Source organism: Molothrus aeneus, chromosome 7 (genome assembly GCF_037042795.1).
Source record: "Molothrus aeneus isolate 106 chromosome 7, BPBGC_Maene_1.0, whole genome shotgun sequence".
In the NCBI taxonomy this organism is placed as follows: domain Eukaryota; kingdom Metazoa; phylum Chordata; class Aves; order Passeriformes; family Icteridae; genus Molothrus; species Molothrus aeneus.
The window spans coordinates 26,314,795-26,329,758 of record NC_089652.1 but is presented as its reverse complement, the minus strand read 5'-3'; positions in this window follow the sequence as shown (position 1 = coordinate 26,329,758).

The window sequence follows — 14,964 nt, the reverse complement described above, 5'->3', positions numbered from 1 at the left end:
ACTTTGAGAAAAAAAATAGAGGGGAATAGCATAAGAATGGGATTAATATCTCCTTCACCCAGAGCATATTGACAGTTCTCCTTTAGAATGAGACAGAGCTCTCCAAAGCCCAGAGGTAAGGGGAAGCTCATGCCAGATGTAATACAGCTGTACAGGAACTGCACTCAGGACTATCACTGGGTATCTGCTCCAATTTAAATGTACTCCAGAGCACATTTCAAGATGACCAAACTTTACAAAAGTTTGAAATTCTGGCTCCTACACACTGAAACCTGAGTATTCTCGTTAAAGAAAAAAACTCAAGTGATCTTCTCTTTGTAAGGCTTTTGTAATTCTCATCTTACATCAAAATACAGCCTGGAATGGAGATGTTTCAAAGACACACTTTCCATTTAGGCTGTGGCTGTAGATGCATTTGGAGATGGAACTACACAGCTACAAAAGTCTGCTTGTTTCAGTCTCTGTACAAGAGAATGGGATGTAAAATCAGGTTAAACACGTGTAAGGCCAGCTACTGTGAGTACTGTTCACCTCAGCTATCTTTGAAATAGAAGTTTTTTCTGCAGCAGCTATCAAATCAGAGGGAATTGAAACTTCAGAGTAATCCTAAGGAAACTGCAGCAGTGTGTTGCAGAACACCATTGCCTTAAAGAATGGTGTGGTGGGTTTGCTTATTGCTGGCAGTGGCTGGAAATCTTGTTGGTTCTCTGCATTTCTACAGCCTGGTTTGTCCTGAGAGAGACCTGCCCATTGCTGTCCCTGTGGTTTGATTGGGTGGACAGCAAATGCTGATGGCTCTGACAATTATTTCCTTGACGTTATGGCTAACATTACCTGGAATAGTTATAGTTAATATATTTGGCATATGGAAAATGGTACCAGAATAAATCTGTCCTAATTCTGCCTATAGTCAAACTTTGTATCACTGAATTTTGGGGCTGGAAGGTTTAACTGCAGGCAGAAGCTGGCTTTGTTTTTATGTAAGTGAAATGCTTCAAGGGTATTTCTTCCTCCATGGTTTGTTTTTTTTTTTTCTTTTGCCTGCACTTCTATTTTTAAAGAAACCAGTTAATGGAGGTTTTTTGTTTCATTGTTAATTCTGTATTCAAAACTCATCATTCCAGTAAAAATATAAACTTCCCCTGCTCAAGAAGATCACGAACTCAGATCCTATATAAACAGAAGACATTTTAAGTCATTGATATCCAAAGGTTTTTTTTTTTTTCTTTTTAATGCACTTCTCACGTAACACACTTTTAAATTCTGATTTAGTAACTCCATTGCTGCACCTCCAGTAATGAGGCAGAACCACACTATGCCAGATGCTGTGTAAAGAGAAAATAATTCCTGGTTGAAATAAGTATGAAGTGCAGTTTAGGTAAAATATTTTATGTCCCCTTCCCTGATGGTCTCCATAGGATGCCAGGAGTTGGCAGCAGAGCCTGGAGCAGCCCCAGGAGCCCCTGCTTCCCCTCTGCCAACTGCTGCAGCAAATGCTGCTTTTGCCTGAAAGGGCTCTTGTCCTCCAGGGCTGCTGCTCGCTCACTGCTCAGCAGTGACAGCCACGGTGCCTTTTCCAGCATGAACCAGAGGATTGTTCTCTGCTGAATATTGACATATGATGATGGTGCATTTTAAAGCATAAACCAGAGGATTGTTCTGTGCTGAGTATTAGCATATGGCTTTTGACATCTGGTCCTCTAGGAGCAATAAACTGCCAATCAGGAGGCACATTGGGTACAAGCATATTTTTTATCACTACCCGTACTAATCACCAAGATTAGTCCCTGCTTGGCAGTTGTGACTGACAAACACACCAAACCTATTCAAATATCCTCATCCATATTCATTTCCTTTAAAACAAATTAAATTCTCATGTAAAATAATCCTCAAATTCTCAAAAAAGCTGTTTGTTTTTTTTACATAGGTGGCATGAGTTCAAAGACATCTGGTTAAATATGCATAATTTCTTAAGAGCAAAAATTACAGCTTTTAATGGTGTTTGCCTTCCACTTCATGAAAATCTCTTCTAATGTCACTAGAGATCCGTGTAGCCTGGACAGAAGTTTCCTTTTCTAGCCCAGAGGGGTAAAATGTCATCATTTTCAGAGCACAGCTGCTTTGTCAAGACAGTGGCACAGACAATTTGAATAACAAATACTGAATTCCTGCAAGCATTTCTAAATCTCCTTTGATTGAAAAAACCCCCAAACCCTCAAATCTAAAACAACAAGCTATAAAGGAAGAGGACAGGATATGGATTATCATCCATTCATCCTGAATCTTTAGACTTTTGGGGAAGGAAATAGGTTTTTCACAAAGTGACCTTCAACAGCCAGAAAATACATATCAGAGGAGGCCACTTTTCAGTGCTTGTCTCTCAGAGGTGAGAGAGAAGGACATGAATTTTAAGCAGAGATTAATCTAATGAGCCATTGTATTAATAATAAGAAAAAAATCTTCAAACTAAACTGAATTGTTTCAGGGAGTCAAAGGCAGATGAAATTGAGAAGATGAAATAAAGGTAAAAGTGAAAAGTAGTTAAGATAGAGCTGAGTGAATTGCTATTTGTCATGGACTCCTTAGCCTCTCATCACTTGGAAAAAGTAAAGAGAGAACAGAGACTCTAAGAAAAACTTCATGAAGACAATTAGTGCAGGAAGGAAGAGTTTAAAGGGGCCAAGGGGAAGAGGTATAGCTGTATAGGTGTAACTTAGTTTGGCTTGCATATAGCATGGGCATGTGCTTCCTGTTGTACCATGGGTCTCAAACCTATGATTCAAAAGAGCTAAATATAAAAAAAAAAAGAGTAATCAAAGCACTGCAGAATTACTTGATACAGTTGGCTCCTTTTCCATCTTCTAGCAATATGTCACTTCTTTCTGGTGTGTGATTTTGTCCATGCCCTTTTTTGGGACACTTTCTTCTGAATTGATTTAAGGATTTTCCTACTATCTATAGGTAATAGGAATTTTTATTCTAAAATTGTTTTGTTTGCTTTATTGTGACAACTCACTCAGAAGACTGTACTTCATTAGAAACATGGATTTCTGTATTTGGCCTTACATGAAATAATTTTATAGTACAAATTATTTATCTGGAAGAATTCTTTCTTTGTATATTTATAAGAATATAAATATTCCTGAGAAGCAAATATTGGATTATAGATTTTCAGGGTCTGTGCTTTCTTGCTACAATAAACTGTAAAAAAGGAATGATAATGGAATCCTCTAGATCAAAAGGCAGCCCAGATGCCATTTTAACAATTTCAGAGTATTGCCATGACCTTATAAAATGACTCGTTAGGAAATTGCAGCAGTGTGAGAAGCACTTGTGATGTTCACTTTATGTTGCTTTGTCTCTGCACGAATAGGGGAGAATAACATGTAATTTTTCAAGTAACATATCAAAAGGAGACGGTGATTCTATGGACTTTGTCTTCCAGCTGCTCTCTCAAGTGCATACTTTGATGTCTAATCAAGGGTCAGTTTATGCTCCGCTCTTTAGCTCTTTATTCTGGGTAAAAGCTCTACTAGAGTCTCTCTGATCTTTTCTTATTTTTGTAAAATGTATGGGAATTTCAGGTCTTTAAAACTTCCACGGTGTCAAACAAATTCAAACTGAAGGAAAGAATAGTGGAGATACTTACAGTCCTGCAAACTTTGCTGTTACAGAAAATCAGGATAATGAGACAGATTATTCCCTGTCAAAACCTACTGGAAAATATAATGCAATTTAGAAAATATGCTAGAATGCCATTAGCCATGTATTTCCTAGAGTCTCTAACCTCACTAATGTTGCCATTACTTACATAGCAAGAAGCACTAGAAAAAGTTCAGAATTTAGCACAAGCCAGCCAAAAGAGAGCGCAGGAGACAACTGTGTGCCCTACATCCCTGATGTTCTTGATGGACCTGACAAGGGCTGATCACTTGGCAGTGTAAAGAGTGCTTAAAAACCAATACAGCTTCCTTGTATCTTTCCCAAATCCAAATGAAGACAGCTCTATAGAAAAAGAATGAGTCCCCATTTTGCTCCTTCTGGGAGTCAGGACAGGCACTAATCCTCTAGGCAGATCCCACCATCCTCTTCCTTGGCCACTCACTAATTTCTCTGTGGGAGCTTTTGATGGTCCGTGGGAAGCCTTGGAGGAGCAGCCGTCCCCAGGGCCGAGGGCAGGCTGGGGGGCAGCAGTGATGGGGCTGTGTGTGCAGCCGGGCTGGCTCAGGGCGCTGCCAGGGTGCAGGTGGCAGTGCCCGGGTGGCAGTGCTGTAGGTGGCAGTGCTGGGGGTGGCAGTGCCCGGGTGGCAGTGCCTGGGTGGCAGTGCTGCAGGTGGCAGTGCTGGGGGTGGCAGTGCCCGGGTGGCAGTGCCGGGGTGGCAGTGCCGGGGTTGGCAGCGCTGCAGGTGACAGTGCCCGGGTGGCAGTGCCCGGGTGGCAGTGCCGGGGTTGGCAGCGCTGCAGGTGACAGTGCCCGGGTGGCAGTGCCCGGGTGGCAGTGCCAGGGTGGCAGTGCTGGGGGTGGCAGTGCCCGGATGGCAGTGCCGGGGTTGGCAGCGCTGCAGGTGGCAGTGCCCGGGTGGCAGCGCTGCAGGTGGCAGTGCCCGGGCGGCAGTGCCCGGGTGGCAGTGCCCGGGTGGCAGCGCTGTAGGCGGCAGTGCCCGGGTGGCAGTGCCCGGGTGGCAGTGCCGGGGTTGGCAGCGCTGCAGGTGGCAGTGCCCGGGTGGCAGTGCCGGGGTTGGCAGCGCTGTAGGCGGCAGTGCTGGGGGTGGCAGTGCCCGGGTGGCAGTGCCCGGGTGGCAGCGCTGTAGGCGGCAGTGCCCGGGTGGCAGTGCCGCAGCCGCACCGCGCGGTGGCACACGGCGCACACGGATGCGGCCGCAGCCTCCGGCGGAGCAGCAGAGGCAGGAGGGAACCGCCCGCCCCCTCCCTGCTGCAGCTGCACAGGTTACTGGGCTGCCGAGGGGATAACACTAGTGAAAACAGGGAAGAAATTCAATCTCCCTAACTGGGAAAGGAGGAATACCACTAAGCCTGTTGGAGAGGTGGGGAGCATCAGTTACCACGTACTGCACATCACAAATGGCTAACAGGCATATTCTGGATTAAAAAAACAAAACAAAACAAAACACAAAGATGAAATCAGAAAGAGAATTTTGTCCCCTCTTTTATAAGGATGAATCTTGGGAGGCTAAACTGAGCCTTCCCTCCATTACACCTCCTATTTATGAGAGAATTTGCTACCTAAATGACTGTTTGGTTGTTAAGGCAGAGAGGCTTGATTGACAACAAGCAGTCAATCAAGCATTACCTTAATCCTGTCAGTGTATTAGTAGGTAGACAGACAAAAAGACAGAAAGAAGAAGGGAGAAAAGTGCAAGTATTTATAATGGTTTAACCCCTGTCAGCAATTAGCACTGCAGTGGGGTGGGGGACAGAATTGGAAGAATAAAAGTGAGGAAACTCCAGGGTCAAAGTAAAGACAGCTTAATAGGCAAAGCAAAAGCCCTGCACACAAGGACACCAAACCAAGGAATTCATACAGCACTTCCCATGGGGAGGGACGTGTTCAGCCATTCCCAGGACAGCCAGGCTCCATCACATGTAATGATGACTTGAGAACACAAATTCCATCACTCTGGACATCTCCCTGTCCTTCCTCCCCCAGCTCTATGTGCTGAGCATGATGCCATATGGGATGGGATTTCCCTGTGGTCAGCTGGGATCAGCTGTCCCAGCTGTGTCCCCTCCCAGCTTCTTGTGCACCCCCAGCCTCCTCACTGGTGGGGTGGGGTGAGGAGCAGAAAAGGCCTTGACTCTGTGCAAGTGCTGCTCAGCAATAATGGAAACATCCCTAAATTATCAACACTGTTACCAGCACACATCGAAAAGCCCCAGAGTATTTACTATGAGGAAAATTAAGGATGGCAAAATAACTAGAAAGAGATGTAGAACATTCAACAAGGAAGTCTTGAAATAGTCTTGCTTTCACTCATGGATTTTTTTTAACTTGTGGAGAGCAAGGGCAGAGGGCATCTGACATCAACTAGATTTATCTCTGGGCATCAGGCAACAACACAAGAAGAGTAATTTCACCTACCTCCTCAATAATCCTAGAATGATCAAATCACCTTCAGTGCTCCTGACTTCTTTGGGATAATTCTGCACATCAAAGATGGCCTTGCTGGCTAATTGTTAGCAAAATATCAATTATTATAAGATGCTCAAGGAGAAATATTAAATACTAAGTAAAATGCAGGATTGTTTTTTCTGCCTCATGTAATAGTCTATTCCTGAAGCTTCTAAACATTTAATTAAGTGCGTCTTTTACTTCATGCTTTAATTTTTGTGACGGACTCATATTCCATCAGGAAGTTAAACTGGGATGCAGAATCAATTGTTTCTTGATTATTTCAGTCTAATTAAGTAGCTACAAGGGATTGAGGCAAATTCTGAAGAAAACAGGAGCTCTGATGACCTTATGACTTCAGAAGTTCTCCGAGGCCTGAGGCAAAGCCAATACTATTTTTGATCCTATAGCCTACTATTTTTTGCATTTTCAAAGCTCTCTGAAATGACACAGCAAGGGTTCCTGTTTGTAGGGTGCATAATTTTTCAGAGTGCGGTTTTCCTTCCATGTTCCTGAAGATTTACTGAGAGATCAGTTAGGAACAGCATGGAACTTCTGCAGCTGGCGCCGTGACAGCGGGGAAGTCAGCTCTGTTGGTGCTGCTAATGCCGAGCCTGTGTGTGCACCCAGCCCACTGCTCCACTACCGCTTTCCGTATGTGAGGAGCTGTGGTGTGCATGTTCTCTCCCTGGGAGATGAGACTTGTTACTCATGGTAACCTTTATCTCTGTGAGGCCTTTGAGCTGTAAGGAGAGGATGGCAACCCTTTCATTCCTGCGCTTGCGCCTTTCCTTGGCAAAGTGTCGCTCAGTTCTGGGTGTGCTGCTTCTGCTGCAGTTCTGGCATACTTCACAGGAGGCACAGAATTACAAGGTTTACAGGATGCTTTATCACTGCAGACAGTCTTTTCCTGTGCCACTGCCTGTGTTCCTCTCCAGTTAGAATAAAAGATAGCAGAAGCTCCTATCTGCTTCTGCTGGGCACGCGACTGATCCTCCCACCTTGCACTCCTTAAATTCCTCAGTCACCTTGATTTCATACAGAAGATCATCGCTAAAGCTGTTGTTTTCTGTTTTAACCCTTGCCTACCTATTTGTGCCAGGACTGAAAAACTTTCAGTCTTTTCCTTTTCACTAAGTACTACTCTATCTTTTAAAATAAAAGTCCATTTAAAGTTTATCCTTTTGTTTTTTAATTTTTCCTTAAGGGATTATATCATGCAGGTATTAGCAGGAGACTAAACTTTGTCATTCAGGAAGTTCTTTTACTCTTACATTTCTGTTAAGATGATAAATCTTTGTCAAGCTGTATTTGACTTGTGCCTTTTTCCTGAATTTGAAATTTGCTTCATCCAAAGTACAATGAACTAATTTTGAGTTCTTGAGCCTTTCACATCATACTCAGGTTTTCATTCTGTTACACAGGATGAAAACTCATCTGAGCCTGTCTGAAAGCTAATATGGCTGGCTCAGATTCTGAATGGGAAAACATACTGAAACATTGTGTTGAAAAGAAAGCTTTAAATAAAGTTACAAGAAATGGATAGCATGCTTCTTTTACATCTGCATCCCCCTAATGTGTGTCTATACATGACTGAAAGGCAAGGATTTTGGTAGGAAAGGCAAGGGTTTTTTTCCTTCCCAGGAAGTCCTAAGAAGACTAAATGTGGTAAAAATATACACATTCTGGTTTGTTCTTCCTAACACATGCCAGACAGTGAACCTGTCCCTGGAAATTATATTTCATTAAGATTCATATTTCCTTGAAGGTGGAACTCAGATGCAAGTAGCTGATACAATGAATGTTCCTGAGCAAATCTATAGTGTGAGAAAAGAGCATTAACAACCCAACTCAGATGGTACTACTCACATTCTGGATTTGGAGTCTTGAAATACTTTTATTTTAAAGACTCCACACTTGAGCCCAGTGAGCTTCAGTATTCACTTGTTTTTAAAGTTCATTTTTACAGCTCTAAAGAGATGTGTGAATGTGATCAAATACTACCCAAAAGTTACAAATCAAAGTAAAATGCAGTCCTGGAGGCTGTGAGATTTCACAAAGGTCTGCAATGTCAGTCTTAAAACTTTGAATGAGCAGGTGGTTCCATTGCAGCACATGGCAGTGCAGCACCTCTGCAGAGCAGGAGCAAGGGACACAAGCAGGGCTGGAAACAGCCCCCAGGCACTGGTGCACATTGAACCTCTGAGTCCTTGCACCTGGAAAACTTTGAGGCCATTGCTGTACCAGCACTGTCTGCCTCCCTCCCACCTCCTGCAGTGTGAGGTATCTCTGCAGAGCTCTACTGGCAAGGAATATTGCCATGCTGTTCTCAGCCTCAGGCCAGTGTTGTCAAGGTCAATGCAAATAGCTCCTTAGTTACCCCTCAAAGACTCCAATAAAGCACTGCAATAAGGAGGTTGTATCAGACTGCCCTGGAACAGAAATGCCACTGACACCTGGCAAAACTGATGATCTTCATCATTCTAAACAAATTCTAAGTCATTCCAGTGACCTGTACTCATAGCCTCTGCCTTGATCCCCCTCCCTTCCAAAGAAAAGGGAAATATAATTTGGTGTAAGATATTATAAAATCTGGACTTCTGGAGGAAATAACCACCGTTTTCACATAGGGGAAGTGCAGCAGGGTCAGGAAAGGCTCTCTTGGCAAGGGAAAGCCAACAGTTGTGTACTATATTGGGTTGCTGTGCTGAGTTTTACTTTCCTCTTGAATAGCTCTGAGGGATTTTTTTTAAGCTTTAGTGGTGGGATTTCTGTATTTATGATCCAATCAGTAACTATGACCTGTTAAACTAACAACCAGCATTAGTCACTGAAAGAAACCTGGGAAGTTAAGCACAGAGCAGTTAAAGGGAACTGATGGAAAGGCTCAGACAGTTCACTAGGTAGAGCTCTAAAGTGTCTTCCCCTGCTTCCCCCCCCCCCCTTTTTTTTTTTTTTTCCCTGAATCTTTCTGCCTGGTAATTATGTAGGAATAAAAATGTCTTATTTTGTGAAGCATGAGGAGTGGGAAAGGGATTTAAGGCTGCCTGACTGAGGGAATGCCACACTGGAGATACTTCAGGCTTTGGTTCTTAAAAAATTCAAACTGACTGACCTCAAGCCCAACACAGACATTTAACATTTTATAACTGGAGACCAAAATACAGAAACTATGTTTATGTAGGATTAGCACTTTTGAAATGAGCAACTGATCTGTTTTCATGCTGTGGGAATGGGAGAACTCTAAGGAAAGGCTGTTGTGCTTGAGAAAGATTTGGGTACCTCATAGAGAAGGCTGGTATGTATTAATGTGAATAGATACTTATCAAGTCTAACTGCAAAACTAGCTCTTTTATATCACTGGGTATTCCTACTTTCAACTGCAAACATTTATTGGAAGACATATTTTTCAAGCTATTTTAGATACTGCCAATTCTAATCCATGCCAGAAAACAGAATGGGAGATATATGGGGGAAAAAAAAAAGGCATCAAAAGTAGAAAATAGTGTAACATTAGAGGTGCTGCTTTAAATTTTAAGATGCTCAGGAAATGTAATATAGTGGTTTTGTCAACATTTCACCAAAAAAAGGAACAACATTTTAAGGAAAATAAAGTAATCTTTTCTGTGGCTCTGTATAGAATTAAATTTATCAGGTCAGGCCTGTACAATCTGCTAAATAAAACTGTTTTAGTGCAGCCTATAAATAGACTAATACATTAGTCTGCTAACACCCTCCTGCAGCCCCCCAGATGTGGAGATCCAAGTGCATAAATGTATTCAGGAGAGCCTGGGAGGGAATAGGAGGTAAAGTCTATGTGCATTGGAGACCACTGGAGTGGCCTTTGTGCCTCTGAGTCAATATCTTTATGTCAGACCTGGCTCCTGGGTGACTGAGTCCTGTTTGGGATTTGGGACACTGCTGCTCAGGTGGCACCTCTGTCACATGGGGAATAGAGTGTAAAAAGTGAAGAGAAGAAGTTTGACTCTCTGTAGTTTCCCATTCAATTTCCAGTCCTCCTCATTTCCTACTTCTTAGGCCCTTTTGCCATCAAACTCAAAACCTTCAAAATGCTTCAAAAATCAATGTTTTTCATTTAATTTATGTTTCAAAATCTCATAGGAAAATGTTGACTTCACATAAAAATTGATAGTACTGAGGGGTAAATTTCAAGATTATCGTAATTCCACAAAAGTTAATAATGAGATCAATTAGTCCTGAATCTCTGACAGTGACGTTAAAATAAGCTTCATTAACATCATTAACTGTGATTAATAGAGTTAATAAAGGTAATGAGGTTTCTTTATCTTCAATGTATATAATATTATTTGTAGGCATCCCAGACAGAAGTATGATTGTGGTATCTAACTGCATTTGATATGTGTAAAATGATTAAAAAACCTTTGAAATATCTTTAAGGAAGGAAGAGAAGATGAATGATCTAGTTTAAGTAAAAAAGAAGGAAATGAGAACAAGTAAGTAGAGCTGAGTAAATAATTCAGAATTAATACTTTATTTCATATACACAGCCCTACTTTTTTTGCTCATGGGATCCACTGAAATGAAGAGATTTCCTCAAACCTATTTATCATATGAACTTGATAGTTTAAAGAAAGCCTACACAGCAACGGGACCAGGAGCATTAGAAGCTCAGGCTTCATTGTGAAGGTGTGAATGGCTGGGGAAATCAGATTGTGTTAATTCTGTTCTCTCCTTAACTAAGCAGACAAAGATTCCAGCACCAGTAATTCTCAACTTGGCAAGTAAATGCCAAGTTTTATCAATATATATTGTCAACCCCAAAGAAACCCTCTGGCTGTGGCTGGAGCCTGCTGCTCCAGGGTATTTGCAAATACATGACAGAAACACTGTGTTTGTCTTCAAGGCTGTCTACAGTGCTGGGGTCAATCCTAGGATGCCATCAAATCCTATATGCTGGTCCACTGAAATACATCCAGTAAATCCCTTTTCTCCCTAGCTCAATCCCTCTTTTGAATTCTCATTCTGCTTAGTTGTTGCCCAATGAATGTGGCAGCATATCTGCAGCTTTCACCCATTTTTCAAGCCTCTAGCTCAAGCAGGACACTGCCTGCAATGCCAGAGCTCCCTGTTTTGATTTCTGTTTTACAGTTCATTTTCTGAATCTGCTACAGTTATGTTCTTCCAGAAGAGAAATCAAATAAATATGCACAGTTCTTCAAGCCAACCTGAGATACATTTTGCAGTATTTAAGGGAAGGGGGAAAAAACAAGTATCTGTAAAACCCTACAGAGAATAACTTGTAAATCACCCCTAAATATGAATACAAATTCAGAGTCTACCTGAAAAAGTACTAACCCTCTGCTTTAGGGTGACCCTCATGACAGCCCTTATGACTATGCCAGTTTTCTTGATTGAAATATGTTATGGGAACAAATACCTGCAAATAGGGCACCAGGCTCAATAGATATACAAAGGATGAGGGAAAACAAGAAGCTCCTGTAAAAACTTGTCCATACAAACTTTGGAAATTCACTTGTTAAAATGCACATGGCATGAGGTTGACATGGAGAGAGTGAAAGTGAGCAATGAAAGAGGAATGCTGTGTTTGCAGCAAGGACTACACTTATAGCTCATTTGTGATTACCAGCAAAGGGTGAAGTGGTCTGTTTGGAAAAAGGGAACTAGAAAAAATGTAAACTGAAAACACCAGCAATCATTAAGACTTAGTTGTATCAAAAAATTGCCTGTTTCAGTCTAAAATATTATCTGCCAAACAAATATTAAAGCAGTCAGAAATGTTTTCCTTTGGTCTGAATTACACAACTCAGCTTCCTGAGATGGGTTCTTTCTTTATAATATAAATCAGAACACATTGAAAACAATTCTCTCAGCTTCAAAGAAACCAGGGCTGAATTCCTGTTATTGAAGAAAGTGCTTCATTTGCTCTGTACCCCATCTCTGCACTGTAGGATTGCTGGTCAATTGACCTCAGATGCCTGGCTGCTTCCTTCCCTGCACATGACTTATCTTCCTTGCCAAGGGATTGTGTAAATCAATCAATTCTTCAGGTCATGTCACAAACTACTGAAGTTGCCCTGGTAGCTACCAGTTCCCTCTAAATCCTATTAGTTCTTGCCTGGAGCATAATCAGCTTAATAACAAAGGAGGTGGGGAAAAAAAATCTGAATTTCCCCTCCCTATGGACAGTTGAGTTTTGAATCAAATTCAGTCATAGTGAAAAATGTTTGGGTTTTGTGTGAAAATCTAAAAAGAAGTCCTGTTGGGAATGCAAAATATCTCCATCCCCAGCCCCAGGCTGTGACTCAGACCAACATGGGTGACATGGGTGATGGAAGAGAAGTGGTTGGCAAGGATTATGAAGAATCCACATGTCTGGAGATTTACTGTGATTTCTACAGTAATCCAGGCTTGCACTGGCCCAGTCTGTGATAAACCAGTCACAGTATGGTGGCACACAAAGAAAGACAAGAAAACCAAAGCACAGGGATGCTAAGTCATGGTTTTCCTCCCTTTTTGGACTCTTTGGGATGCATTCCCTGGTAATGCACCCAAAGCATTATTAAATCTCCACTAACAGGAATTTTTGATGCAGTCCTGGCCCACTCTTGCACTGTCTGGAGGTCCTGCCATCCTCTATAGCAAGGCATTTTTTCCAGGGTCCCTGGCCCTAAGCCCATTCTCCTTTTATATCTTTTCCAGCAAAACAATGTTGGAGGTCATTGTGAAAGGAACTGGTCAGAACAGGGCATGCTTAATAACAGACTTCAGAAAAACAGGCTGAAGTTTTTAAAAAGCAATCCAAGATCTGATTGATTTATCAGGGCCTGTCAGCAAGCTTCTGCCTACCATGAATCTTCGCTAAAACAGGCCTCCCACAATTTAAGGGAGATCAGCTGTGGGCAGCCCTTGAGACAGTAATGAGGAATTTCTTGGTCAGTATGGGCAGAGTTTTTTTTTCCTTGATAGTTTTGTGGGGTTTTCTTGTTCATTTTGGGTTTTGTTGTTGTTTTGTTTGTTTTTTGAGGCCGAATTGGGAATTTTCCCCTTTCTGCTGATGGCAAAGACCTCCAGCAAAACCACTCCTGGCCCAGCTGTGCAGAACACCCATGCCATGGGCACTAATGCTAATTCCCCAGTAGGAAGCCTGCTGCTCCCAGCACTGTCAGCTGTGCTGTTTTCATGGGCACTTGAGTGAGGTTTAACTCTGAAATGCAGCATTTCATCTGGTGAATGTGCAGCAAAACCAACCTCATTGTGGGTTACACAGATTACTCCTCAAGTAATTTACATTAACTTAATCTTGCTAAACTCTTACAAGATCCTACAAACTGCACCATGGGGGACTTCTCTGCTGTTAGCCTTTTATATTGAAAATGCTTCCTTACAGAAAGCTTTTCATTCGAGTCCTTAATCCCATTTTAATTCTTTTTTTCTTTAGCAGCACTGTGAGACAGTATAGAAGCCTCTTGTCCATACCTAACCTTGCAGCTCAGCAGAGGCATGGTGCAGCCTGTGCATCTGTGTGCTTCTTCTTGGAGGAGGGGTTCCATGTCATGACAGTTCATTGTGAGGAATCAAAGGGACAGCACAGATTTCAGGAGCAAGAAAAGTTCTTATGAGAGCCCTTGAAACCCCCAGCAATTTGGATGAGAGTCTTGTTCACTTTATTGCCCTTGTCACTTGACTTTTTTACCTGCTAGAGTCTAATAGAAAGGTCAAAGGTGTCTTAGTATTTGTAGTAAAAAGTTTCTAATTGAACAGAAAAATGATGTCTTACTATGCTAAGCGAAGCCCTTCTGGTTGGGTACAACCTTTTGCTAATTTTGGAAAGGGAGAAATGAATCCTCTAGGTGCATTTAAGTAGTAGAGTGGAGCCTTGAAAGGTTTGGGACCTTCACCTGCACATGGATTTCCAGAGACACTCAGATAAGCATCTCCCTTGTGATGCTTTCAGGCAAGTACTCAAAAGAGCAGCTTGCTGGGCTGCATCCAAACCATGCTAATTTGGCAGTATGGATGGTTGATACATTTTGATCTGGCTCTGGTGGTTGATACTGAGCTCCTGAATACTTGGCCTTCTGTGACTTGCCCAAGGTCACAGTGGAGGTCAGTGCCAGAGTTGAAAAGCTCAGATTTTGAAATAATTTCATTCTGGCTGTTAACTCAAAAAATGCACTCTCTCTCATTAGGCACAGAGTACTGAAGGCACAGGAGGCACCTGAGATAGAAAGCCCTGTTTGGTTCTGGTAATCTCTACGAGGAAATGAAATGCACACATACATAAAGCATCTCCCATTTCCTCTTAAGGTTTCAACTGATTAAATGAAAGCAATGTGAGAAAACCTGCCGTAGGCCACAACGTCTTCTAGGGCTCTGGAAGGAAAAAACCCTTATAGCTTTTAATGAGCTCATGAGATTTTACACTCTGTAACCACTAAATCCATCACTTTGCAACAATGAAGGTAATTTATGATTGCCTCAATTGTTTCTTTTATTTATGGGACATTTTTAGTATGGAATTTAATCAAAGAGATTAAATGTCACACTACCTATTACCTTGCTGTTAAGATATTAATCCTATAGAAAGACATATCAAACTCTGGATTAATCATAAAAGAAAAGTAGTATGATGGCAATACAATTGCTTTAGGATTCATGATTTTTAAACTTATTTAATGGGGGCAGAAGTTGAGATGTCACTGCCTGTTGTGGCATACTTGTTGTTTTTCAGCATTAAAAAAGCATATGAAAATAACCAGAATTAGGCCTTGGTTTAACAAAGAGCTTAGCACACACTTAGCTTTAATGTGCTTGCCTTGACTCCAGTGAGA